The sequence below is a fragment of the Bos indicus genome, chromosome 16 (genome assembly GCF_029378745.1).
Source record: "Bos indicus isolate NIAB-ARS_2022 breed Sahiwal x Tharparkar chromosome 16, NIAB-ARS_B.indTharparkar_mat_pri_1.0, whole genome shotgun sequence".
In the NCBI taxonomy this organism is placed as follows: domain Eukaryota; kingdom Metazoa; phylum Chordata; class Mammalia; order Artiodactyla; family Bovidae; genus Bos; species Bos indicus.
The window spans coordinates 77,521,661-77,549,113 of record NC_091775.1 but is presented as its reverse complement, the minus strand read 5'-3'; the positions used below and the strand labels follow the sequence as shown (position 1 = coordinate 77,549,113).

Below are 27,453 nucleotides of genomic sequence, written 5' to 3'. Positions count from 1 at the left end.
TGGAGCGGGCTGCCATTTCCTTCTCCAGGGGATCTTCCCAACCCAGGGATCAAACCATTGTCTCCTGCATTGGCAGGTGGAATCTTTGCTGCTGAGCCACCAGGGAAGCCCAGATAAATAAATAGTCTCAAAAGAAAAAAAAAAAGAAATGGCATTGTTGAGATGTAGCTGATAACGGCTGGCCCTGGTGAGGGACAGTCTTCCTCTCACCTGTTTGGACTTGTTTCAAGGGCATTGCATGAGTTTTTGGAAAGCACCCGTCACATGTGACGGGGCGTTCAGTACTGCTGTGAGCAGGTCGGTGTGTCCCTGGTGCCTTCTCTTGTGTCGGAGGGTGGGTGCCGGGGGCATCCGGCCTGTGGCCGGGGTGTCTCTGCGTGGCTGCTTTCTGGGCAGGGCAGCGCCTCTGGTAGCTTCTGCCCCACCCCCAAAGAGCCAGGTGCTGGCATCTAGCTCTCGGTGCTCTTCCCATTAGACCTCCAAGCTGGCCGCCGTCATCACGCCTGTTCCACCGTCTTTTTCTCGCTTCCAGCCGTCAGGGAGGCTCAGCCAGCAGGAATGGGCTGCCTGCAGTTCTCACTGCGGAACTTACTGGAGGCATGCCACCTCTGCTTTCCCCAGGAAGATTCAGGGAACTGAAGAGCGGCTCTTGCCGGAGGAGGGCGCTAGACGCCTCCTCCGGGGGTTTCCCTTTGGGCAGCGGCCCCACGCCCCTGCTTTCTGTTCTGTGCTCTTGGCCCCGCACCCACAGGGGCAGGAGCTGTAGCCCCTACTTGTGTGGCGCCTGAGTCACCGACAGCCAGTCCTGCATACTTGATAAAAAACCCCGCGGGCAGAGATGAAGTAACTTGCCCAGAGCAGCCTGGCTCCAGAGTCTCTATTTCAGTCTATTGGTTTTTAGTAGATTTGATAACATGTAGATATTTTAAGAATCCGCCTGCAATGTGGGAGACCTGGGTTCGATCCCTGGGTTGGGAAGATGCCCTGTGCAAGGGCATGGCAACCCACTCCGGTATTCTTGCTGGAGAATCCCATGGACGGAGGAGCCCTGCGGGCTGCAGTGCATGGGGTTGCAAAAGAGTTGGACACAACTGAGTGACTAACACTTTCTCACTTCTCACTACGTATTTAAATCTAGTGTCCCTGTTGGCTCTCATGTGTAGTAGCTTCGCACAGGGAAGTCAGTTCAGTTTAGTTCAATCGCTCAGTCGTGTCCAGCTCTTTGCAACCCCATGGACTGCAGCACACCAGGCCTCCCTGTCCATCTCCAGCTCCTGGAGCTTGCTCAAACTCATGTCCATTGAGTTGGTGATGCCATCCAACCATCTCATCCTCTGTCGTCCCCTTCTCTTCCCGCCTTCAATCTTTCCCAGCAGGGTCTTTTCAAATGGGTCAGTTCTTCACATCAGGTGGCCAAAGGATTGGAGTTTCAGCTTCAGCATTAGTCCTTCCAATGAATATTCAGGACTGATTTCCTTTAAGATGGACTGGTTGGGTCTCCTTGCAGTCCAAGGGACTCTCAAGAGTCTTCTCCAACACCATAGTTCAAAAGCATCAATTCTTTGGCACTCAGCTTTCTTTATAGTCCAACTCTCACATCCATACATGACTACCGGGAAAACCATAGCCTTGACTGGACGGACCTTTGTTGGCACAGTAATGTCTCTGCTTTTGAATATGCTATCTAGGCTGGTCATAACTTGCCTTCCAAGGAGTAAGCGTCTTTTAATTTCATGGCTGCCGTCACCATCTGCAGTGATTTTGGAGCCCAGAAAAATAAAGTCTGTTTCCGTTGTTTCCCCGTCTGTTTGCCATGAAGTGATGGGACCAGATGCCATGGTCTTAGTTTTCTGAATGTTGAGTTTTAAGCAAGTTTTCCCCTCTCCTCTTTCACTCTCATCGAGAGGCTCTTTAGTTCTGGAGTATAAACTGTGTGTGGCACAGGTACTTTGTTTTAAGCAGGAATACAGTGTCTTCTGGGAAGTTAATGAATGAGGTGTGATTCCACAATGCTTACTGAGCCTTGCCCTTGTGGTATTCACACTGCACCACTCTTAGGATTTCCATGTCCATGTTTAGTGAATCTTTGCGCTAACATTTTTATTTATTGGTGGTTTTCCGTGCATCTTTTAGCAGACCTTGTCTTCTTTATGCCATTCTCTTTAGCCAGAGAGAGTAACTTCTCTTAGGAGCAGATCTCACCTTGCCACCAACTTTCCACTTTTATCCGTTTCTCCAGCCCAGTCAGTATCAGATGCTCCGTCCTTTGATCTCCAGCTCACGTGAATAGTCCTAACTGTCTCCTGTTTTTAAAATCACAACCGTAGGCCAAAGAATCCTGACTGTGTCCTGCTGAGCTCCCTTTTGCATTTGATAGGTTTTTGCCTTGAGGGATACTGTTTACACAGATTCGTAACATTTTGCTTCTGCCTGTATCACGTTCTTCAGGTACATCTAAGATAGTAATGCAGAGACACGCAGACAGGTCTTAGCATCTGCTTGCCCTGCTCCGAGTGACCTCTTCGAGTACCAGCCGGTGACCCAGCGACTGTATTCTTAAGGAACAGTGTAGTGCAGCCGCTGGCATGTTTAGCATTTACAGAATGCACGACAGAAAGTGGTCTGAGCGCAGTGTCTGACTGTTGGTCAGATTAATGTTGGTCCAGTGAGTGCACAGAGGCCGCGCTTGTGGACGTGACCCTCAGTGCGTGCTGGCTGGTGGGCAGCAGCGAGGACGTTATTAATTTTTAGATTCATGTAGTTATTTTTGGCCGCGCTGGGTCTCTGTTGCTGCGAGTGGGCTTCCTCTCGTTGTGACGCGCGGGGGCTACTCTCGGGCGGCTGCTCGCCGTGGTGGCCTCTCGTTGTGATGCGCGGGTCTCGGGTGTGCGGAATTTAGGAGTTGTGGTCCCAGGCTCCAGAGCACAAGCTCAGCGATTGTGGTGCCCGGGCCTAGTTGCCTTGCAGCGTGTGGGATCTCCCTGGACCAGGGATCGAACCCCCGTCTCCTGCATCAGCAGGCAGACTCCTCACCACTGAGCCACCAGGGTAGCCCTGCGGGGACATTACTAACCTGTCACCCTCTGCCTGGGGCGGGGCTGTTTGGGGTTCCTGTACTCAGGCACCCCCCCCTCCCCGATTCAGGCCCTACATCCACTCTGCCCCTGCCTCCCATCACAGGATTTACTGGAACACGTGCCGTGTATGTGTGTTTGTGGAGGCCACCTTGAAGCCCATTGATACCCCTCCACACACGCTGAAAACCCCAGAAAACCCTGGCATTTAGAGAGTAGAACTTTGGTGAATCATTCATAAGATGGTCTAGGAGATTTACATGTTGCCTGAAGTGGGGGGAAAACAAAATCTGTGAGTAAAATGCAGTTACGATGCTTTTCTGCTCCAGCTTCGTGTTGGTTAAGGAATTCTTGAGTTTCTCTCACCCCAGGTGCGCCAGGATGAATTAGAGCAGATCTTCAGTGAGAGCTCCGACAGCGTACCCCATGTTGGAGCAGAAAGCAGCGCTTATTTTCTCATAGCTGCTAACCAGGGGCAGAGTTTCCTGTGGCTCTTCAGGGGCGCACCTCTGAGACAGACCCTTCGGTTCTACCTGGAACGTAGTTGAGAACAGGTGCACTTTTCTCTTTGGCTCTGAGATCACCCCCTCCTCCCCGCAGCTGCCTGGAGGGTAGGAAGCGAGTCATCTTCAGGGCTCAGCGTTTATCGATTCTCACTCTGATAGGGATGCTGCAGAGCTCGTTTTCTGATTGTAACTTGTCTCATTAGGTGCTTTTATTTATTCACATGTTGTTTAATTTTGCAGCTTTAATCAAAAGGATTATTACTCAGCGACTTCTTTTTATATCTTTTACTAATGTAGCTTCACTTCCACAAATTTCACCTGCTTGATAAAAGTTGTTACATTCTTAAAGAAAAGATTTTAATAGTAATACCTCAGTACCCTTCTCAATTTTCATTCTTTTTCTTTAAAAGCCATCTTAATACCTTAATAATGGTGCTTCAACAGTTGAACAAATATTCACTGAACAGATCCTTGGGGTCAGACACTGTTTCAGGCTCTGGGTTCTCTGGGCACACTTCACCAGAGAACGTAGAATCAGGGACCTGGAAGTGTCCGTAAAGGGCATCACTTTAATGGCTTTTCTGACCCTGGGAACTCTCCGGGTGTGTGCCTCGTCGTCATGCTGCCCCGTGAGTGCACGGAGACCCTGGCCAGCTAGCCCGGCACAGCCCTCCCCTGCCCTACGGACCTGGCTCACCATTCCTCAAATCACAGTTGCTTTCAGTAGGTGGTGTTACTTAATGTATTTATCTGATGAAAGTAATTCACAGTGAGGTGTGAACACCTGATAGACAGCCCTCAGGGGAGCATTTTAATTTTAAAGAAAGCCGGGTACACCTGAATTAATTAGAATGATGCAAACTTGCTGTGGTGCAAAGATCTCTGAACTGAGGATCAAGTATACCTCTGTCGGTTGGGTTTTCTCATTTTCCCGGTTTATAGTGATACTCCGTTTGTAGTTTGTGGTTAACAGCTTTAATATGTGTGTAAGTATATTTAGAGTGAATTTCATTAAGACTTCTTTTTTTTTTTTTTTGGTTTGTAACTTCCCAGTTAATGAAATAAAGTGATGGCATGGTTACAGCACCTAATTTACCAATTTATTTTCTCTGATTAGGCCTCCAGTTAGATGTATTACAGAAATAGAAATAAAACTAGTATTTAACAGTGTGTCAGTAGCTGTGGAAAGAGTCTGCTGCTGTTGCTGCTTCTGAGTCGCTTCAGTCGTGTCCAACTCTGTGTGACCCCATAGATGGCAGCCAATGAGGCTCCCCCATCCCTGGGATTCTCCAGGCAAGAACACTGGAGTGGGTTGCCATTTCCTTCTCCAGTGCATGAAAGTGAAAAGTGAAAGTGAAGTCGCTCAGTCTTGTCCGACTCTTAGCGACCCCATGGACTGTGGCCCACCAGGCTCCTCCGTCCGTGGAATTTTCCAGGCAAGAGTGCTGGAGTGGGGTGCCATTGCCTTTTCTGGGAAAGAGTCTACATATCCTCTTTAGTACAGCCACATGAAGTGGGGATTGTTATTTTCATAAAGATGAGGATATGGAATCTCAGAAAGGTTAAGTAACACACAGCTCCCAGAGGTGGGACTGCGACTTGAATCTGTTTTTCTGATTCTCGAACCATTAGGCTGTGCTGCCCCTAAAATAATCAGCATTTTCTAATAGCTTTGACCTTTTCTGCAGCAGTTTGAGAAAGCCGCCTGTTGAGAACATCCCCTATGCTAGGCTAGACCAGAGTTGTTGTGATACTACATTAGCATCTTTTAACAGGGATCAGTCAAAAGGCGAAAATGGCAAGAAGAGTGTGAATGTCATAGGAGATTCTCAGTCTTCTTTCATTCATTGAGCGCGTGTTTCTGAGCACCAGTTATGTGCCGAGCACAGAGGCAGAGCAGTTGAGAAGATGGCATTCTCACAGGATGTCAGTTTCAGGTCAGGGACTGTGGTGGTGTCAGGGCTGTGGTCTGCTCTGCAGTGTCCACGCCCAGTGTGGGGAGGGCAGGTCCCTGAGCGCTGTGCAGCGGGGCTGGGGGGCCTGGGGGGTCCTCAGGTGATGGAGGGGAGACAGCCACATGTCTCATCAGCTCTCAGTTGGGTTCCAGGCAGTTATCTCGTTCCAAAGGTAGTTGTACTTCATATTCAGAATCTTGTGACTAATTAAGAGTAAAGAATATATTGCTTTTGGTCTAAATACTTGTGACTAAGGAAGCTGATTAAGAAGCAGTCTCTCAGCTATGGTGTCAACTGCCTAGGCAGGGGCTTGTGGGGCTTAGTTTTGTTTACTCAGAGCCTGAAACAGTGTCTGACCCTAAATATCTGTTCAGTGATTATTTGTTCAACTGTTGAAGCACTATTATTAAGGTACTAAGATGGCTTTTAAAGAAAAAGAATGAAAACTGTGAAAGGTATTGAGAGGTATTACTATCAATATCTTATCTTCTTTAAGAATGTAACAACTTTATCAAGCAGGTGAAATTTGTGGAAGTGAAGCTACAGAAGTAAAAGATATAAAAAGAAGTCGCTGAGTAATTATCCTTTTGATATTTGCCTCATGGCAGTTATAGTCCACCTTGAACTTGGTCTTTGTTGCTCTCTGTGAACACTGGATTTTAGGTGTTTAAGGACAAGCCTGTCTTTGGATCTCTTGCAGATTTTTGGAAGTTGTCATCATACAGATGATGTTCAATAGTGGCGTGTTATACTCTGTTATCACAGTGAAGTTAGTAAAAGGTTCTGCTGTATTTCCAACATCTATTTTATATTTCTTAAATCTTAAAAACATTTAATGTGTAGAGCTTTGAAAGGCTATTTTATTTAATGTGTAGAGCTTTGAAAGGCTATTTTTTTTTTACCTTCACAAGCAATATGTGCTTTATTTAAATTTTTTTTTTTTGTAGAACTGTTGATAAACCACAAACTCTGTCTTAGTAGGCAGAACTGGTAAAGATCAGGTGGAGCCTTTTCCTCTTTCAGTTCCTTCTTATTTATCATTTGAATCTGAAAATAAAGCATAGAGCTATCAGTTTAGTACATCTGATGGTCTTCTGCAAGCGTGTATGCGTCCAGAAATTAGTCATTTCAGAAATAATTTTGTCTTGGTTGGGTAGCAAAGCTGCACCAGCATAAAGATATGTTTAGTGTTCATGATCATTAATGAAAATTAACCAGTCCTTTAAAATGTTGTCCCTTGAGTAGTGGTAAAATTTAGACTTTTTATTAATTTCAATTAAAAATTATTTGAAACAGCATGAATTTGTGCAGAAAACATTGGCTAAAATGAAACACAGTGAGTTCAGAAGTGTGTTAATGTCCTCAAGGTCTGCACATTAAAAATACATGGACGTGGTTCAGGAAGAATTATGAAGTTTTGTTTTTTTTGAGATTCCAGTGTGTCTTGGATATATTTGGAAGAGGAAGTCATGTGATATTTGGGGAATCTTTTTCAAGGTCTTGGTCATTGTTAGTCTTTTATATAAATTAAAATGGTATTTTCTATTTAATATAAACAATGAGTTTATTTTTAGAAAATATTTCTTTTTCCCTTTTTATTGTGTTCTTGTTACTAGAGAGGACATGAGAACTAAGTTTTGGTGTTGTTTTGCTGTGCAGTGTGTGATTTTGATGACAAGTATCTGCAGAAAATTTTGTTGAAAATAAGGGACAACACAGTTCATCAAGGTTATGTGTTGGTTGTGTTTACTGTGTACAGGTTTTGACATGTCACACAGGACATTTTAAGCCAAAAACCACATACGAAAATACTAGTTTCCAAGTTTTCAGTGGTTACTATTGTGTTTTTTCATAACAATGTTTATTTCAAAAGGTGGAAGCATTAAACTGGAATACGAGTTGAAAGCCAGCATTTTAATTTGTAAATATGTATTGATAATTTGATAGCTTGACAGTTGAGGATGTAAATGAGTGATCTGTGGTACAGTACTTTGTACCTGGCACTGTTCTGCATTGGTCATTGAGGCTGGTGTAGCTATCTAGAATTCTTTATAAGGCCATTATAAAATCCCTTCCTTAGAGTTTACTCAGTTTGGGGATTCATAGAATCTCTTGGTAAGTTTTTGATTTATTTCCCTCAGGTATGATTGAAATTGACGTAATCATTTTGTGTTTGGTAAGCATGGGAAGAAGATGGAGATGCCCTTCATGTTAACTTTTCTGCCTTAAACCTTGTATCATAACACCACTACTTGACTTGTGGTTTCTTCAAATGGTGGCCAGAATATTGGCAATGAGGTCACTGAACACCAGAAATGCCTTCTGAGTCATCACAGCAAGACCAAGTTACATTTACCATGGTTTAGAGCTTACATCTTCATGGTATTGTAATTCTTTGAAATGTATGGTTTGTATTGTACTTAATATGTTTGACAGATTTAACCTACACAACTTGTTGTTCAGTCACTGTCACTTCTGACTTTTTACAACCCCATGGACTGCAGCACACCAGGCTTTTCTGTCTTCCACCATCTCCCAGCGTTTGCTCAAACTCATGTCCATTGAGTCGGTGATGCCATCCAACCATCTCATCCTCTGTCACCCCCTTCTCCTCCTGCCCTCAATCTTTGCCAGCATCCGGGTCTTTTCCAGGGAGTCAGCTCTGAAATACGTATGATTTGTACTTACTTTAGAATATAATTTGAAGTACAACTAGAATTTGCCTTTTTTAAGGTATGGCTGAATTTAATTTGGTCAAAACACAAGAATTATTCATTTACTGTTGTTACGGGACCTAGCGATTCTTATTCTGAGTTGCAGCCCTTAATTTAAAAGCTGGGGCTGGGGAGAGTGGACGGCGGGTACTCTTGCTCAGTCTCTGCGTTGGAGGAGGTGATGAGTAAGGTGGAGCTCCGTGGTCTTGGAGCGCTGTCTTCCTCCCACGCAGATGTCCACAGCCCAGAGGGCAGGGGTGTCGAAGCTTCTGCAGCCAGAGGACGGGCCAGAGGCCCTGTTCCTGCTTCTGGGTCTTTAGTAACTGGGGCCAGTGAGGCCTGCGGGTTGCCTCTACCGCCTGCTGCCATCTGCACGGAGGTGTTAAATCCTGGAATTTGTATTTACCTCTTTCACTTTTGCTTTTTGCTGTACTAGGTGTTTATTCTTTCATTTATGAGACATTTAATATTTTTATATTCTTTGGACTGTGTTAATTCTTCAGTTTGTAATTTTACTTTTAATCGTACTTTGCTTTTTTATTATTTTGTGTTGATTTATTTGGTTTTTAAAAAGTTTTTATTCCTTTTATTGTTTAAAAAAAATCATTTCATGAAATACTTTTTGTTTGAAAAAAGTTTTGATCTTTTTGGGCACCACCCCAAAGGGCAGGGTGCCCTTTGGGCATCTGTTTCTTTTTCTAGTGGAGAGATGAGGGAAGCTCTTAGAGGAGTGAATATTGTTATTGTATTTCTTTAACCAGATTACTTCTTTCTTTCTTTGATTGGAAAATAAAAATAGCATAATATAGGGTAGGGTTTTCTTTTTCCTCCCGGTTTTGCTGGGATATGATGGAGACACAGCACTGTACGGGTTTGGGCTGTGCAGCATAGTGATATGACTACGTACGTCGTGAAGTGACTGCCCCAGGTTTAGTGAACAGCTGTCAGCTCCTATACGTGAAAATTAAAGAAGGAAAAAGACGTTTTTCCCTTGTGATGAAAACTCTCAGGATTTACTCTCAGCAGCTTTATAACATGCAGCTGTGTGAGTGGACTTGATCGCGTCGTACGTTACGTCCCCAGCACTGACTGAGTTTTTAACTGGGGTTTTATATCTTTTGACCGTCTTTATCCCATTCTCTCTTCCCCCACTCCCTCTGGTAACCACAGTCTGATCTCTCTCTCTTTTTTTAAAAAATGAGTTTGTTTAGTTTTGAAGTGTAATTGACCTCTAACACTGTGTTAGTTTCTGTTACACAGAGTAGTGATTTGTTATTTCTGTGCATTTCAGAATCGTCACCAGGATGAATCAGTTATAATGTCACCTATAAAGGCGTTACCTGGTTATTGACTATGTTCCCCACGTACCTGTGGGTACCCGTGGGTACATTTCATACCCACGACACACTTGTACTGTAGCTGGAAGTTCGTACCTCCTTAATCTCCCTCCCTTAACCACCTGGGTCTTACCACTCACCTCCCCCACTACACGTGTTCTCTGTAACTCAGGTTGTCGTGTTCATTTGTGTTTTAGATCCCACCTGTAGGTGAAATCGTACAGTACTTGTCTCTCTGAGTGTTTTCACTTAGCAGTAATACTCTCTAGCTCCATGTGTGTTCTCACAGATGACGAGATAGTATTCTTTTTTGTGGCTGAGCGGCCCAGGTTGGGGTGTGTGTGTGTGTGTCTGTCTGTGAACACTTTCATCTGTTGATGGGCACTTGGGTTGCTTCTGTATCTTGGCTATTGTAAATAATGCTGCAGTGAACACAGAGGTGCGGGTAACTTTTCTAATTAGTGTCTTTGTTTTCTTCCTACGGTAGTTTGAGCTTTAATTTTTCGAGGCACCTCCATACTGTTTCCCAGACTGGCTGCGCCAGTTTACATTTCCACCAGTGGTGCATGAGGGGCGGGTGGTGAATATCATGAAAGGTGATTTCAGAAACTCTCAGCAGACACACTCTAAATAAAACTGACGCTTACTCTTTGATTGAATGTGAGTAGCCAGTTGAATCTCTGTCTCAAGGTAAGTAGGGGTAAATGGGTTTGATGACATGATTTTCTAAAGACCTAAAGTCTGGAATCCTTCTATGGATAGAACAGAATAAAACCTCACAGACTCCGTGATGGAGTGGAGAGACACGGGACAAGGGTGGAACATGCTTTTGGTCCTGGCTTGGCTGTTGATTACCTTCATAACTTGGTAGAGTTGTTTAGCGTCGGTTGATTGCACTCTTCATAGTTATAAGACGTTTGCACTTTGTATCTCAACAACTGTTATGAGCGTCCGATAGAAAACGGCATGAAAGTGCTTTGTGAACTTTGGCTGTAAGTCACTCTTGGTTCTGTATCGTGTTCGTGAAGTCTTTGAAAAAAGGTGTGGTCACTTCAGCAGAAATCAGATGTCAGTGATGAACTACCCTCCTATTTTGATGCGTGTGATCAGCGTGGAAGAAAGGAATGTGAGAGGAAGCCTCCCGGGCCCCCACTGCGCGAGGGTCAGGTGCCCGGAGGATGGAAGGTGCTAGAGTGTTTTGGGCCGCCGAGTTAGTTTCACTCTGAAGATGGTGTTTGGTGGAGAATACAGATTCAGCACTGAGTCTGGCGGTCCTGTAAAGGCTTGGTGGCACCCACAGAGACTGAGCAGGCCTTGCAAGTCACAATGCGACTGTTCTTTACACACCTTTCTTCCAGCTTTTTTTTTTTTTTTTAACATTCACTAATTTAAACAGGAAAGTAAGGATTCTATATATGTGTAAAAATTTTGAACTTCTGAGAGTTAATATTGACAGACTAGAAGCTGATTAGAATGGGACTAAACTAAGGGCCCACGTCTCTGAATTTCTGATGATGAGGTGAGATTCAGTTCAGTTCAGTTGCTCAGTCGTGTCTGACTCTTTGCGACCCCATGAATCACAGCACGCCAGGCCACCCTGTCCATCACCAACTCCCGGAGTTTACCCAAACTCATGTCCATCGAGTCAGTGATGCCATCCAGCCATCTCATCCTCTGTTGTCCCCTTCTCCTCCTGCCCCCAATCCCTCCCAGCATCAGGGTCTTTTCCAGTGAATCAGCTCTTCGCATCAGGTGGCCAAAGTATTGGAGTTTCAGCTTCAACATCAGTCCTTCCAATGAATACCCGGGACTGATCTCCTTTAGGATGGACTGGTTGGATCTCCTTGCAGTCCAAGGGACTCTCAAGAGTCTTCTCCAGCACCACAGTTGAAAAGCATCAGTTCTTCGGCGCTCAGCTTTCTTCACAGTCCAACTCTCACATCCATACATGACAGGGTAATACTATGTGACTGTGTGGGTCTTAGTGGACATGCCATCGGTAGGGGCATGGTGCGGTTGGTTCTGAGTACACTGATAATAAGCACTGCAGTGTGCGAGTGGCTGAGGTTTATAGCGAATCCAAGGCCACCCCAGTAATGCCGTCACTCTTACTCATTTGCGTGCCTGTTTAACTTTCTGGAGTGAGTGCTGAAGGAGTGCACAGTACCACGTGTAAAGTAGGTAGCCAGTGCAGAGCTGCTGTACAGCACAGGGAGCTCAGCTCGGTGCTCGGTGATGACCTAGAGGGTGCGATGGGGGAGTGGGCAGGAAGGAGGCTCAGGAGGGAGGGGATACGTGTGTACACCTAGCTGATTCCCTTCACTGTGCAGCAGAAACTCAGCGTTGTAAAGCAGTTACACTCCAGTAAAAAAGGCGAGTTGTGCATGTGATTGAGAACCACTGTGTCAGGATTTAAGTCCTGCAGTTAACTTTGAAGCAGAATTCTGTTAAATCATTGATATCAATCTCTTTTTAAAGGTGTTTCATAAAGTTTATGAGTTTATATTTTCTGAGCAAATTTTATTTAAGAGCATTCTGTATGTTCCTGAGTTCTCAGTAGCAGTGTTCTCAGCCTTGTTCGTGTCATGACACAGAGATGACAGTATTTATATGGATGTCTGGGCAAACAGACTTTATCGTTGGTGAGTGGTCAGTGGGGCTCCCAGGGTTGAGGGATCATTTTATTTTCAGTCTTCTTAACCATGAGAAGTACACAGAGGAGGGGTGTTATCTCTGTGGTTTCTTTGGTGAGAAGAGAATCTGCTCTTTTAATTCACTGTTTTCATTCACTGCTGTTTTATGCTAGCTAGGTTGGCAGGACTCTGAAGTTAGATTGGATTTAGAAGAACTTGGAGTTCTAGCTTTTTGGTATTTCTGGTAAACCCTCTGAGCCTGTTTCTTTGTCTTTAAAATGACAGCAGTAACCACCTTTCTCTTTCTACCATAAAGCTGTGATGGCCAAGAGAGAGAATCAAATATGTCAATATGTTTTTAAACAATGGTTATTTTTGTTGTAGTTTAAGCAAAATGTATATACCTTTCTTAATTCATAAGAAATAATAATTAGATGCTTTTGTTTGATATGTATATAGTATGTGTATATATTACATATTTAATGTATAATGGCATAGTGTCCATCAGTGAAACCTTTTGACTCCAGAGCTGAGAGTGATTTCACAATGACTATGATAATATGAGGATTAATGAGGGATGAGTGTATTTCTTTGCATTTCAGGCTACAGCCTAGAACACACTTCTGATAGTAATTCTAATTATGGCTTTTGGTAAATATTATAAACAACTTTCATATTCATCTATTTTTAATGAATTTTAAAAAAGGTATAATGAATAAAATTCAGAATTAGTTGGATGGCATCACCGACTCAATGGACATGAGTTTGAACAAACTCCAGGATATAGTGAAGGACAGGGAAGCCTGGCATGCTGCAGGCCATGGGGTCCCAAAGAGTCAGACACGATTTAGTGATTTAACACCACCAACTGATAGTCTGTATATTCATACTATTTTTCTCCTAAGTAATAAAGCTAAGCTAAATGTCTAACAGCTTTATTCTGGTGGCCGGAAAAGCACCAGGGAATAACCAGCCTCTGGCCTTGCAGACTAAGATCACAAAGTAGTGGGTGGACTCGTTATTCTGTCCGTCACAGTTGACTAGTCAAAATATTCTCCCCCATCTTGTTGGACTCTGTATTCAGGATCTGCTTGGCCTTTCGATCGAGGAGCTAGTCAGATACTGTTGCAGAAGTGAGGCTTCTCTTTTATCTCCCATCGCCACCGGAGCTGAGGGAGCCTCCTGCTTGCTGGCCCAGGCTGCCATCTGAGCCTGTGACTGGTGGGTGGGGCATCTTGTGCAGCCAAGCAGCTGGCAGTCTCCATTGTTAACTGCAGTCTTTCTCAAACTGGGGCCTGTAGGTTCTCATGTTTAGGAGACCCTGATCTCCACAATAAGCTCTCAGCCTTAAGCCTCATGTTCTGGATCCTCTGTGACCTGGGCTCAGATGACCGTTTTAGGCTTGACTTTCCAGCCCACATGGCTTACCATGCAGACACATCTTAGGTGGCACTCAGACGCTTCCTGTCTGTGGAGCGCTGTTCCCTTCCGTGTCTGTATACCATCTCTCCAGAGTGCTGTCTCCTTCTACTTCTGTGTACAGACTCCTCAGTGTCCTCAGGGGACTGCTTCCAGGACCCATGGTGGATACCAGAATTTAGGGATGCTCAGGTCTGTGACTGACCCTCTGTATCCCTGATTCCGCATCCGCAAATATGGAGGACCAGTTGTACATGTATTGAAAAAGATGCAGGTGTAAGTGACTGCACGCATGGACCAGTGCATTTCACACCTGAGTTGTTCCGGGTCAGTGAAGTCTACTTGTATCTATCCTTAAAGCTCAGCTCTCAGTGATAGTGTCAGTCACCCCTAAATGCACGTTAGTGTATCAAACCTGTCATCAAGTTACATGTTTGTTTTAATGGCAATCATTTAAAAAGGTTTTTAAGTAACAGTCTTTTATAGCGGAAAAAAATAAACACAAATGATAAAAATTTTTATTACATAAAAGGGAATACAGAAAAGAGTCTCTCCCCACCTCAGATCCAGAGTGCCTTAGCACCCCTTCCTAGAGAAGTAGGTGGCCGTTTCTCTTCCATCTGTTCAGAGAATTTGAGTGCATTTGCCAGCAAATGTATGTAAGTGTTTCCTTGCACACATACTGGTGCATTCCATGCAGGTTGTTATCTCTATTTTATTTAGTTTGCAGATTCTTCTACTTCGGCACACAGGGCTCTGGCTAACTGCTGTGCAGAGCAGTCCCCCTGTGACCGTATCGTGAGCTGGTTCCACTGGACAGTTTCTCCCGAAGATTTTCTGTGAATAACTAGGATAGCTTTACCATCTCTAAGTTAATGTTGTTGTAAGTGATGCATTCAAGTTATTGAAGGCTTTTATTTTCACTTTTTCCTCGCATTTGTTATTAATGCTGTCAGTTCTATAAAGTGGAAATATTTAAGCTTGCTTTAATGAATAAAGGCTTTCCTGGTGGCTCAGATGGTAAAGAATCTGTCTGCAATGCAGGAGACGTGGATTCAGTCCCTGGGTCAGGAAGATCCCCTGAGGAAGGGTATGCCAACCCACTCCAGTATTCTTGCCTGGAGAATTCCATGGACAGAGGAGTCTGGTGGGCTGTAGTACATGGGGTCACAAAGAGTCGGCACGACTGACCGATTAACTCTTTCATTTAATGAATGAAAAAAATTTCCTTGCCTCTTTATGTAATTTCTTTTCACCATGATATATATAAAGGCCTTTCCCCCTAACAACAAAGGTCCGTCTAGTCAAGGCTATGGTTTTTCCAGTGGTCATGTATGGATGTGAGAGTTGGACTATAAAGAAAGCTGAGCACCAAAGAATTTATGCTTTTGAACTGTGATGTTGGAGATTTTCGAGAGTCCCTTGGACTGCAAGGCGATCCAACCAGTCCATCCTAAAGGAGATCAGTCCTGGGTGTTCATTGGAAGGACTGATGTTGTAGCTGAAACTCCCAATACTTTGGCTACCTGATGTGAAGAGCTGACTCATTTGAAAAGACCCTGATGCTGGGAAAGATTGAAGGCAGGAGGAGAAGGGGATGGCAGAGGAAGAGATGGTTGGATGGCATCACTGACTCGATGAACATGGGTTTGGGTGGACTCCGGGAGTTGGTGATGGACAGGGAGGCCTGGAGTGCTACAGTTCATGGGGTGCAAAGAGTCGGACATGACTGAGCGACTGAACTGAACTTCCCCCTAAAATTACACTTAGAAAATATTATCCTTTCATTAATAGTATTGGTTTATTATAAAATGTGGAAAATCTTGTCTCAAAAATCGATTTGCGTCATCTACTGTCTTTGTGACTTTGGGTAGATTATCAATTTTTTATGTCTCTTTCCTTATCAGTAATATGGGTTTAATAAATGAATCCATTTTGTGTTATCACATGAGAAAATGTATATGGAAAAATTACAAATTGTAAAATTTTGTAGAAATGTTATAAGAAATTGAAATTAACTTACCATGTATGGATGTGAGAGTTGGACTGTGAAGAAGGCTGAGCGCCGAAGAATTGATGCTTTTGAACTGTGGTGTTGGAGAAGACTCTTGAGAGTCCCTTGGACTGCAAGGAGATCCAACCAGTCCATCCTGAAGGAGATCAGTCCTGGGTGTTCATTGGAAGGAATGATGCTAAAGCTGAAACTCCAGTACTTTGGCCACCTCATGGGAAGAGTTGACTCATTGGAAAAGACTCTGATCCTGGGAGGGATTGGGGGCAGGAGAAGGGGACGACAGAGGATGAGATGGCTGGATGGCATCACTGACTCGATGGACGTGAGTCTGAGTGAACTCCGGGAGTTGGTGATGGACAGGGAGGCCTGGTGTGCTGCGATTCATGGGGTCGCAGAGAGTTGGACATGACTGAGCGACTGATCTGATCTGATCTGATCTGACCATCAAATAGATAAGATTTTTCTCAGCATTTGTCTAGGACAAGCCCCGAATATTTGTCAGCATGTTTTTTCTTCATTGTTCCATTGTTTGCAGTTATTTAGTTTTTACCTTAATGGCTAATACAGCCCTTAATGTTTCTCCCTGTCTTTTTCCCATGTGTTTTGGGAAATCAGTTGGTACTGCATTTAATTTTTTAGTAATGCCAGTTCTCTTCTGCCTTTGTGAACACAGCATGTTATTTTTAGTAAGAGAACCAATGTTGATTTCCTCAAGTGGGATAAGGGAAAAAAGCACATCTTCTGTGCTGAAAAGTCATAAACTCCGCTGATTGCATTTAGATTCCTCGGCGTTCTCTTTGCTCTTCATGTCCCTCCTTGCTTTGCCCTGTTGCCTGTCTTCCTTAGTTAATTCATTGTCCTTGCCCCGCCCCTTCCGCCAGGCCTCGTGCCATCTCAGCGCCCTGCTTCCCCCACGTTGGACAGCGGAGGGTTTGTTGTAGAGAGCACCTCTTCTGTCCCACTTCCAGCCACCTTCACACTCCCGGTCATTTCCCTTTCCCAGAACCTGTCTTTAACAACCTGCTAGTTGGTTTCCCAAACATTTCAAGTATTCTGTTAAAACTTTTAATCTCTGTGACATACAACTGTTTGTTCACGGCTTGTTTGTCTACCCATTTATCCATCTGAACGTATAAAACGTCATCCCTTATGCTAAAAGGAATGCAGAGGTGATACTGGCCCAGCCATCAGGAATTTACAATCTAGTGAGAGAACGACATCAGGTTTATCGCATTTGTTAGGTTTTTGGACGCCTTCCAGCCCCATCTGTAACTGCTACTCACAGGAGAAGATTGAGCTCTTGAGAAGCCAATAATTACAGCTGGGTATGATGAAGTTTTGATTCTGTTTAATTTATTGAAGTGCCTGTGTTAATATCCTCTCTGAATGGGATTGCTTCTGATTTGAAGATTCATTTATTAATAAGGCTATGAGGAAGAGTTGTTCTGAATTAGTCAGTGAGAAGTCCTGGCTCACTGGTCTTTGGTTTGTCTAAGCATTTTGTTTTTAAAATTTATTTGTTTTTCAGTGTTGGGGAGCTCGCCAGGCTTTATAAAACTTACTGCATGGACCTTTTCTCCTTGTTTTAATTACTGCACTGGTGAAGTCTGTGTCAAGCAGATAGAGACAGCTATTATTTCCTGATGACTTCCTTTCCCTCTCAGTTCTGGCAGCGTTTCAACAGGAATCCAGCACTGACCAGGTGGTGCACGGAATGACAACTTATTTAATGGTTGCTATTTTATTTTCAGTGAAGTAGTATCTTGTAGCTAAATAATTTGCAGTTCCCCGGCCCAGTCGTCACGAGAGGCAGGGGAAATTCTGCTCCTTTCCCATGGTCTGTGTTGTGGCATCAAGTTGCAGCTGACACAGCTCAGATTCAGGTGTGGTGACTCAGATTCAGGTGTGGTGACTCAGCATCATGCTTATTCTTGGGCCATAGCTCTGTTCTTCTGCTGTGTGTCTCAGTTCTTACCACTGGATCTAAGTTTGTGCTGGTGCTCCAGTTCCTTCCTTGAATAAATGGTAAGCTTTTCAAAAGCAAGAAATAATGTCGCACGGCCTTTTGAATTGCATATGTCTAGCGTGGTGCTCTGTGTTCAGTAGGATTTAAATGAAGGTAGACTGGTCAGTGATGAGACTGCTTGCTTATAAGTGCAGGAGCCGGATACCACATTCATCTTACTCATTACAAGTATAAAGGATACTTACAGGGATCTCATATGTCAGGTACTTTAGATCTTAACATGTGGATAATGATCAAGTTTCATTCTCTGTTTGGCCAAGGCATAGCTTAAACTTATTTTGTCTTTCAGGCAGTCTAGTCAACTGTCAGTTTTTTTTTTTTTTTTGTAATGGAAATTTTTGTTAGTTTAAGCTTGTTTTCTTTTCTCGGTATCTCTATATATTTATTTATTCACATATTTCTCCTTACTGATTTTCTTCCCATTTAAAAAATTCTGATTTTTCTCCCTTTTCATCATTTTTGTGTCCTGAACCATTGTATGTTTCCTGATTTGCAGTTTGCTACAACTGCTGACATTCAGTAGTGGAAAGTAGTGTAGAAAGTGTGTCCCACGGGAACTGCTCGTTCAACTTTCTATCAGTCTTGTCCCAGTTTGGCAGTGCTGGGCTCACACTGTAGTCACCAGACTTTAACCCTGAAATTCACTCTTTCCAGTCCACCTTGATCTTATATCAGAAAAGTAGAGTAAATTGAGGAACTTGCCCCGAAGTACATAATCAGTGAATGGTTTGTTTAGACACAATGAACTTTGCCAAAATATATTGGAAGTTAGAGTAGCCAATTGCTGATACTCAACAAATGCGTTGTCCATATATGTTTGTGACTATAAATGCCCTCCCTTATGTTTTGGGAAAAAAGATCCAGGCCTATGGTAAAAAAAAAAAAAAAAAAAAAAAATTCAAGTGAAAGGAGAAAATAATATGACGAGACAAAAAAAATCACTACATCTCATTACTCACAGAGTATCATGATTAAAATTTTGTTGAATAATCGACTATACATCTCTATATAGTACACATGTGTACTTTTTCATAAACTGGCTCCTCTGTCTATAGTGTCCTATAATCTGACAGTTTGCATTGTCAGCTTGGCAGTTTATCATGAATGTCTTTCTGTGTTTGAAAATAGCAGTCTAATTCACTGGACTTAATAGCTGCCTAGAATTCCGTTGTATGGGCCTACTGTGCATCCATCTCATTGCGTTCCTTTTGTTATCTACTTTGAATAAATGAATTCTTGAAAGTGTCACTGTTTAACTTTTGAAATGTGTTGGCGGATTATCGTACAGAAAGATACAGCATGCTCTTATCACCAGTGCAAGAGAGAGTTTGAGTACAGCAGTTCTCGACAGTACTGGGTGTTACTCCTTTTTTTTTTTTTTTTTCTGGTTTAGTGTTTGTTTATTTGGCTGTGCTGGGTCTTAGCTGTGCCTCTTGGGGTCTTTGACCTTAGTTGCAACATTCAGGATCTTGAGTTGTGGCAAGCGAACTCTTCCTTGCAGCATGTGGTATCCAGTTCCCTGACCAGGAATCGAACCTGGACCCCCTGCTTCGGCAGCACAGAATCGTAGCCACTGGACCACGGGAGAAGCCCCTATTACTCCTCTTTTTTAAAATATTAATATCTTTTATGTGACTCAGCATATTTAAAACACAATTATTGTAATATGCAGTCAATATTAAAACATTCATAAAATAATTCACAGTTTTTTTCCAATTCCATCTTTGAAGTTCTACATGTATATTTTTTGAAAAATAGACTACTTTTACGAGCACTTTCAAGTTCATAGCAAAGTTGAGTGGAAAATACAGAGTAGAATTTCCCTGCTACGGCCCCCTCCTGCCTTCTCTGTTACCAACATCCCGCAGCGGAATGGCTCATTTTCTGTAACTGATGAACTTACTTGGACACATCAGTCGCCCAAAGTCCATACATTTCATTAGGGGTCACGCTTGGTGGTGTCTTCTGTGTGGGTTTTGGACGACTGGATAATGATGCATAGCCTCCTTTATAGTGTCACAGAGTGCTTCACTGTCCTAAATCCGTCAAACTCTGCTCACCTCTCCTCCCCTCAACGTCTGACAACCAGTGGTCTTTTTATGGCCTCCATAGTTTTGCTTTTTCCAGAGATATCTTCCCTCTTAAGTTTTTGAAGACATTTCTGTCTATCTTACTTTATATATTTTTTGATTGATTGGAAAAGCTGGCATTTTTTCATTGATATATTTTTTGTTTTTGTTTTCAACGTTTCAACATAAAGCCTTTTGTTCTATCTGTATTCATTAATTATCAAATAGTATTATTTTTCCAATGTAACATTTATATTTTAAAATTTTGTCTATGATCTTTATTCAGAAGTTAAAATATTTCTCTCTAGTCAGATTACTCTTTCATTTTTAATGGTTTCTGGTTTTTGGATTTTTGCCAAGGAGCTATGGAAGCCAAGGAAGAAATCAGGATCAGTGTTTTGCATGTGTTTCTGATATAGGTCAGCTTCATTACAGTTATATTATTGCTAGTGTACAGAGAAAATAAAGTTAATTGAATTACTGATATTATTTCCTTAAATGTTTGATAAGAATTCACCAGTGATGTTGCTTGGTTCTGAATTTTTTTTATGTAGGAAAGATTTTAATTATGATTTCAATTTCTCTGTCATACAAATGGCTATTCAGATTTCTTGGTTGTTCTTGGGATAGCTTTGGTAATTGCATCGTTGGAGGAATTTTTTCTTTCTTCAAATATTAAAATACGTTTGTACAAAGGTGTGTATAAACTTCAGCATTATCTTTTTAATTTCTGTAGAGCTGTAACGGTAAGCCCCTGTTTTCACCCAGAGTTTGTGACTCGAGTATTCTCCCTTGTTTTTCTTGATCATTCGAGTTCTAGGGGTTTACCAGCTTCATTGATATTTTCAGAGGAGGAGTTAGAGTTTTGATCATTTCTCCACTATTTGTTCATTTTCTGTCTCACTGATTTCTTGCTCTTTATTATTTTCTTCCTCCTTATTTTGGATTTCACTTCTTCCAGCTTCTCCTCCTGCTGCTGCTGCTTTCTGCCTTCCGCTTCCACCTCCTTCCTCCTGCTCCTTCCTCTTCTTCCATTTCTTCTTCTTACTTTTGGTTTTTTATTGTTTATTTCTTTGCTTTTTTTTTTTTTAATGAAAATTGAAATTTAGTTGATACGCAGTATTCTTTGAGTTACAGGTGTCATCTAGCTTCTTAATGTGGAAAATCAGAGCATTGACTTTTTAATTTTATTTTTAAAAACTTTATTTATTTGGCTGTACCAGTCTTGGCTGTGCTGTGTGGGATCTAGTTGCCCACCCAGGGATTGCACCCTGGCCCCCACCGTCGGGAGTGCAAGTCTTAGCCACTGGACACCAGGGAAGTCCAGAGCACCGATTTTTTTTTAAACCTTTTTCCTAATATAATCATAAGTGTATAAATTTACCTTTAAGTATTGTTTTAGCTATATCCCACAAGTTTTGATCTTTTCATTATTATGTAGTTGGAATATTTTCTGGTTTCTCTTCTCAGCTCTTGGTCCATGAGTTATTTAGAAGTGTAGTGCTTAGTTTCTAAATACTTGGGATTCTTTATGGTATGTCATTGTTATTGCCTTTTAAACATTTAGTGCATTTAATAATCATTATTGTCCTCCCAGCTACACTGTAAATTCGTTCGGGATGGACTTTGGCCTTCATCATATTGTTAGTGCTCTCTATATCCCTTCTGGACAATTTAAAAATGAAATTGCAGTCCCATCTTCAGCTAACCCTGAAGCAGCCTTGTTCATTTGTGTTCGATTTTGTGCCTTAAACACCTCAAGGCTGCTGTGGGATCGTCCCTGACCCTTGGACTTGGGAGTCAGCTTTGACTTGCTGGTTGAATTCTGTACCTTAGACTGGACTCCTCTACACAACGGGGAGCGTCCTGTCCTCTTCACAGGTTTGTGCTGAGGTCAGGTGTGACGCCGGGAGAGGCCCGTCACGGTTTCTGTCGCCTTGCGTGCCCTCGGTCGCGTCGGGTGAGTTCCCGCTGCGGTGCTGCCTGCAGGCAGCACTTGGGTGTGGAGGCGGGGGGTACCTGTGCCTGTGGGCACAGCCGCATTCAGGGGCTCTGAGGGGGCCCCGTGGCCTGTCCAAGCCCAGACGCTGGTGACCACGATGCACAGCCTGCTGCACAGTGCAGACCCTGCTGCCTTTTTTTTTTTTTAATTGATTTTTACTGGAGAACAGTTGCTTGGCATTATTGTGTTTTCTGCTCTACAGCGAAGTGAATCAGCCATTCATAGACACAGGTCCCCTTTTTTTGGATTTCCTTCCCATTTAGGTCACCGCAGAGCACTGAGGAGATCTCCCTGTGCTGTGCAGCAGGTTCTCATCAGTTATCTATTTGATACACAGTCTCAGTAGCATTTGTACATCAATCTCCATCTCCCAGTTCTTCCTTCTCCCCACCCCCGAGTTCTGCCTTGGTATCCATACGTTTGTTCTCTGTTTTTGCTTTGCAAAGATCACCTGTACCATTTTTCTAGATTTCACATGTATGCGTCAATATAACACGTTTATTTTTCCCTGACCGACTTCACTCTGTACGACAGTCTCTAGGTCCATGCACGCCTCTGCAAAGGACCCTGTTGCCTTTTAATGTGGTTTAACTGAGGTCAGAGAACCTACTCTGTATATGACCCGTACTTGAAAACGTAAGGTTTGTTTCAGGGCCTGTAATGTGTTCTGTCCTGGTGAGTATCCCACACGTGCTAAGTAGAGTACGTATTGTCCAGTTGTCGGCTGTACTGCTGTAAATTGCTGATTAGTAAAGGCGCTGATGCTGGTTTTCAAATCCTTTATCTCTTTACTGATTGGGGGTCTATTTTTTCAGCTACAGGGAGAGGAGTGTTAACATGTCCAACTTAATTGAACTTCTTGATTTTCCCCTTTTGGTTTGGGAAGTTTTTGCTTCATGTATTTTGAAACACTCTCATGAGATGCATGCACATTTTTGAGTATATCTTCTTTATGAACTAACCCTTTTAGTGCGTGGGATTTCTTTCTTAGTCTCTGGGAATGCTTTTTGTCTGAGGAATAGAGCTGCTCTGCCTTTCTCATGATTAGTGTTTGGATGAAATTCTTCTTCCGTTCTTTTTTCTAAACCATATCTATCTGTATTTAAAATCTGTATATGTGGGTTTTACTTTTCTATCCAGTCCAATAAGTGCTGCCTTTAATTAGTAATCGCTGTAATTATTGGTATGTTTGGGTTTAAATCTACCGTCGTCTTACTGGTTTTCTAGTTGTACCATCCAGGGCTTCCTTGGTGGATTAGGGAGGGAGGAGAAATGGCAACCTACTCCAGTATTCTTGCTGGAAAATTCCATGGACAGAAGATCCTGGTGGGTACAGTCCATGGGGGTCGCAAAGAGTCAGACACAACCGAGCAACTAACACTTTGACGCTTGTACTGTCAGGTTTTAAAATTCGTTTCCAGTTTTTTCTTCCTATCTTCTTCTATATTAGTAGGTTTTAGAAAGTGTTTTATACCTTTCTCTTCTATTGGCTTTGTTTTTATTGGTTCTATAACTGTTCTTTGTTTATATTGGTTTATAATTTTATTGATTATGCAATGATCACAGTCCACCATGAATTAAAATTATAAGAACCTTCTGGCCGTAGATTATATTTGTTCCCTCCCGCCCTTGGTGCCTTTGCTTCTACATAGGTTGTTATCCCCACAGTAATTTATTACTGTTTGAACTATTACTTATTAAAGAAATTAGAAAGTATTAAAAGTAGTCTTCTGTATTTACTTACACGTTTATCATCCCTGACAGCCTTCCTTTCTGTACTTTTGAATTTCTCTCTAGTATCATTTTCTTTTAGCTTGAAATTTTTATTTAGTATTCATTGTAGGTCAAATCTGCTGGTGAGAAATTCCTTAGCTTTTATTTATCTTAAAATGTGTTCATTATTTTGAAGGATATTTCATTTGGAAATAGAATCTTAGTTTGATAGAACCTTCTTTCCTCGTTTTAAAGAAGTTGTTCCATTGTTTTCTGGCTTGCCAAGTTTTTGATGGGATCTCAGCAGAAATGTTTAATCATTGTTGCTCTATATGATGTATATCTTTCTTCCCTCTCTGGCTGCTTTTACGGTTTTCTCTTTTTATTATGGTTTTCAGAAATTTGATTATCATGTACCTAGGTTTGGTTTTCTTTGCGTTTATTCTGCATTTGTTGAGCTCCTTGGAGATAAACACACACGTGTGTATGTGTGTTCACATTCAGAAAACTATTGCCCATTATTTTTTTTCAAACTGTTTTTCTGTTCAGCCTCTTATGCACTGTTTTTTCCCCTGGGACTACAGTTCATGTATGTTAGATGTTTCACCAATCATAGAAGCTGTTTTATATCTCTTAGTACTTTTTCTCTCTGTGCTTTAGTTTTTATTATTTCAACTATTCTGTATCCAGTTTTTCTAAGCTTTTATTCTGTTGTATTCAGTAGCTGTTAAACCTTAGAGTGAATTTTTTTGTGTCAAGTAATATACTTTTGCATTGTAAAGCAATTGTTCTCCAATTAAAAAAGAAAGAAAATCATAAAAATATTACTACTTTTCAGTTCTAGATTTTCCACATTTGCTTCTTTTTGGTAATATCTATTTTTCCACTTAGATTCTTCCTCTGTTCATTCAATCTAGCCTTTCTTTTAAATTTTTAGATGTATTTTTAATAACTTTTATTAGTTTTTCATTGCTTCTATATTAGATTACCACAAACACAGTGACTTGAAGCAGCACAGATTTATTATCTTACAGTTCTGGAGGTAAGAAATCTGAAATGAGTCTCACTAAGCTAAAGTGAAGGTGTCAGCAGGACTGTGCTTTTTTTCTGGAGGTTCTAGGAGATAACCTGTGTTCTTGCGTTTTTCAGGTTCTAGAGGCCGCCTGTGTCCCTTGGTTCATGGTCCCCTTTCATCTTCAAAGCCGGCAATGGCCAAAGATGGCCAGTCGTTACCACATCCGCATCACTCTGACACAGACACTTGGGCTTCCGTCTTTCATAGTTAAGGATTCTTGTTGTTACGTCGGGACCACCTGGATCATCTCGGATGCTCTTCCTGTGATGCTTTGTCACTGTGTTTGTGGTAACCTAATACAGAGGACCGGATGCCATGATCTTACTTTTCTAAATGTTGAGCTTTAAGCCAACTTTTTCACTCTCCTCTTTCACTTTCATAAAGAGGCTTTTTAGTTCCTATTCACTTTCTGCCATAAGGGTGGTGTCATCTGCATATCTGAGGTTGTTGATATTTCTCCCGGCAGTCTTGATTCCAGCTTGTGCTTCTTCCAGCCCAGCGTTTCTCATGATGTACTCCGCATGTAAGTTAAATAAGCAGGGTGACAATATACAGCCTTGACGTACTCCTTTTCCTGTTTGGAACCAGTCTGTTGTTCCATGTCCAGTTCTAACTGTTGCTTCCTGACCTGCATATAGATTTCTCAAGAGGCAGGTCAGGTGGTCTGGTATTCCCATTTCTTTCAGAATTTTCCACAGTTTATTGTGATCCACACAGTCAAAGGCTTTGGCATAGTCAATAAAGCAGAAATAGATGTTTTTCTGGAACTTTCTTGCTTTTTCCATGATCCAGCGGATGCTGGCAATTTGATCTCTGGTTCCTCTGCCTTTTGTAAAACCAGCTTGAACATCTGGAAGTTCACGGTTCACGTATTGCTGAAGCCTGGCTTGGAGAATTTTGAGCATTACTTTACTAGCGTATGAAATGAGTGCAATTGTGCAGTAGTTTGAGCATTCTTTGGCATTGCCTTTCTTTGGGATTGGAATGAAACCTGACCTTTTCCAGTCCTGTGGCCATTGCTGAGTTTTCCAAATTGGCTGGCATATTGAGGGCAGCACTTTCACAGCATCATCTTTCAGGATTTGAAATAGCTCAACTGGAATTCCATCACCTCTACTAGCTTTGTTCGTAGTGATGCTTTCTAAGGCCCACTTGACTTCACATTCCAGGATGTCTGGCTCTAGATGAGGATCACACCATCGTGATTATCTTGGTCGTGAAGATCTTTTTTGTACAGTTCTTCTGTGTATTCTTGCCACCTCTTCTTAATATCTTCTGCTTCTGTAAGGTCCATACCATTTCTGTCCTTTATGGAGCCCATCTTTGCATGAAATGTCCCCTTGATATCTCTAATTTTCTTGAAGAGATCTCTGGTCGTTTCCATTCTGTTGTTTTCCTCTATTTCTTTGCATTGATCGCTGAGGAAGGCTTTCTTATCTCTTCTTGCTATTCTTTGGAACTCTGCATTCAAATGGGAATATCTTTGCTTTTCTCCTTTGCTTTTTGCTTCTCTTGAACATCTGGAAGTTCACAGTTCACATATTGCTGAAGCCTGGCTTGGAGAATTTTGAGCATTACTAGCTTATGAAATGAGTGCAATTGTGTGGTAGTGAGAGTTGGACTGTGAAGAAAGCTGAGTGCAGAAGAATTGATGCTTTTGAACTGTTGTGCTGGAGAAGACTCTTGAGAGTCACTTGGACTGCAAGGAGACTCCAACCAGTCCATCTTAAAGGAGACCAGTCCTGGGTGTTCATTGGAAGGACTGATGCTGATTCCAGCTTGTGCTTCTTCCAGCCCAGCGTTTCTCATGATGTACTCTGCATATAAGTTAAATAAGCAGGGTGACAATATACAGCCTTGACGTACTCCTTTTCCTATTTGGAACCAGTCTGTTGTTCCATGTCCAGTTCTAACTGTTGCTTCCTGACCTGCATATAGATTTCTCAAGAGGCAGGTCAGGTGGTCTGGTATTCCCATTTCTTTCAGAATTTTCCACAGTTTATTGTGATCCACACAGTCAAAGGCTTTGGCATAGTCAACAAAGCAGAAATAGATGTTTTTCTGGAACTCTCTTGATTTTTCCATGATCCAGCGGATGCTGGCAAACTCCAGTACTTTGGCCACCTCATGCGAAGAGTTGACTCACTGGAAAAGACCCTCACGCTGGGAGGGATTGGGGGCAGGAGGAGAAGGGGACGACAGAGGATGAGATGGCTGGATGGCATCACTGACTCGATGCACATGAGTTTGGGTGAACTCCAGGAGTTGGTGATGGACAGGGAGGCCTGTCGTGCTGCGATTCATGGGGTTGCAAAGAGTCGGACACGACTGAGTGACTGAACTGAACTGAATACAGAGGAAGAATCTACGTTATGACAGGCTCCAGGGATTAGGGCACAGACATCTTTCAGGGTCGTCTGCCTTCCGTATCACTCTCTTAAAATTCCTTTCTGCCAATTCTATGTCTGATTCACTTGGGGTTTTTTTCTACACACAACCCCTCCCAACCTGGTTGTAGGCTTACATGTTATTGCATCTCTGCATGTCTGATTACTTTTCATTGTACACTGAATGTTGTGGGTGGTCTGTTATTGACAGCTTAACACCTATTACCTTCCTTTAGTAAATGTTGAGTTCTGTTTTTTGTGGGCAGTCAGATTTTTGATGGATCAGCTTGATTTCTTCAAGATTCCTTTTAAGACTGTGTTTGGGTGGGTCTAGGAGAAGGCAATGGCACCCCACTCCAGTACTCTTGCCTGGAAAATCCCATGGGCGGAGGAGCCTGGTGGGCTGCGGTCCATGGGGTCACTAAGCGGACACGACTGAAGCGACTTAGCAGCAGCAGCAGCAGCAGCAGAATCTTTTGCTCTCCAGGTTTATGTCCAGAGGTGTGTGAAGTCTTGAGATTTTACCCGG

General features: G+C 42.5%; 1 protein-coding gene across 10 annotated transcripts in view; it reads left to right on the top strand.

Moving 5' to 3' along the window:
* DENND1B (DENN domain containing 1B) overlaps positions 1-27,453 on the top strand; it is a 280,306-nt gene that overhangs the window by 15,599 nt on the left and 237,254 nt on the right. The gene's annotated exons all lie outside the window — the stretch shown is intronic.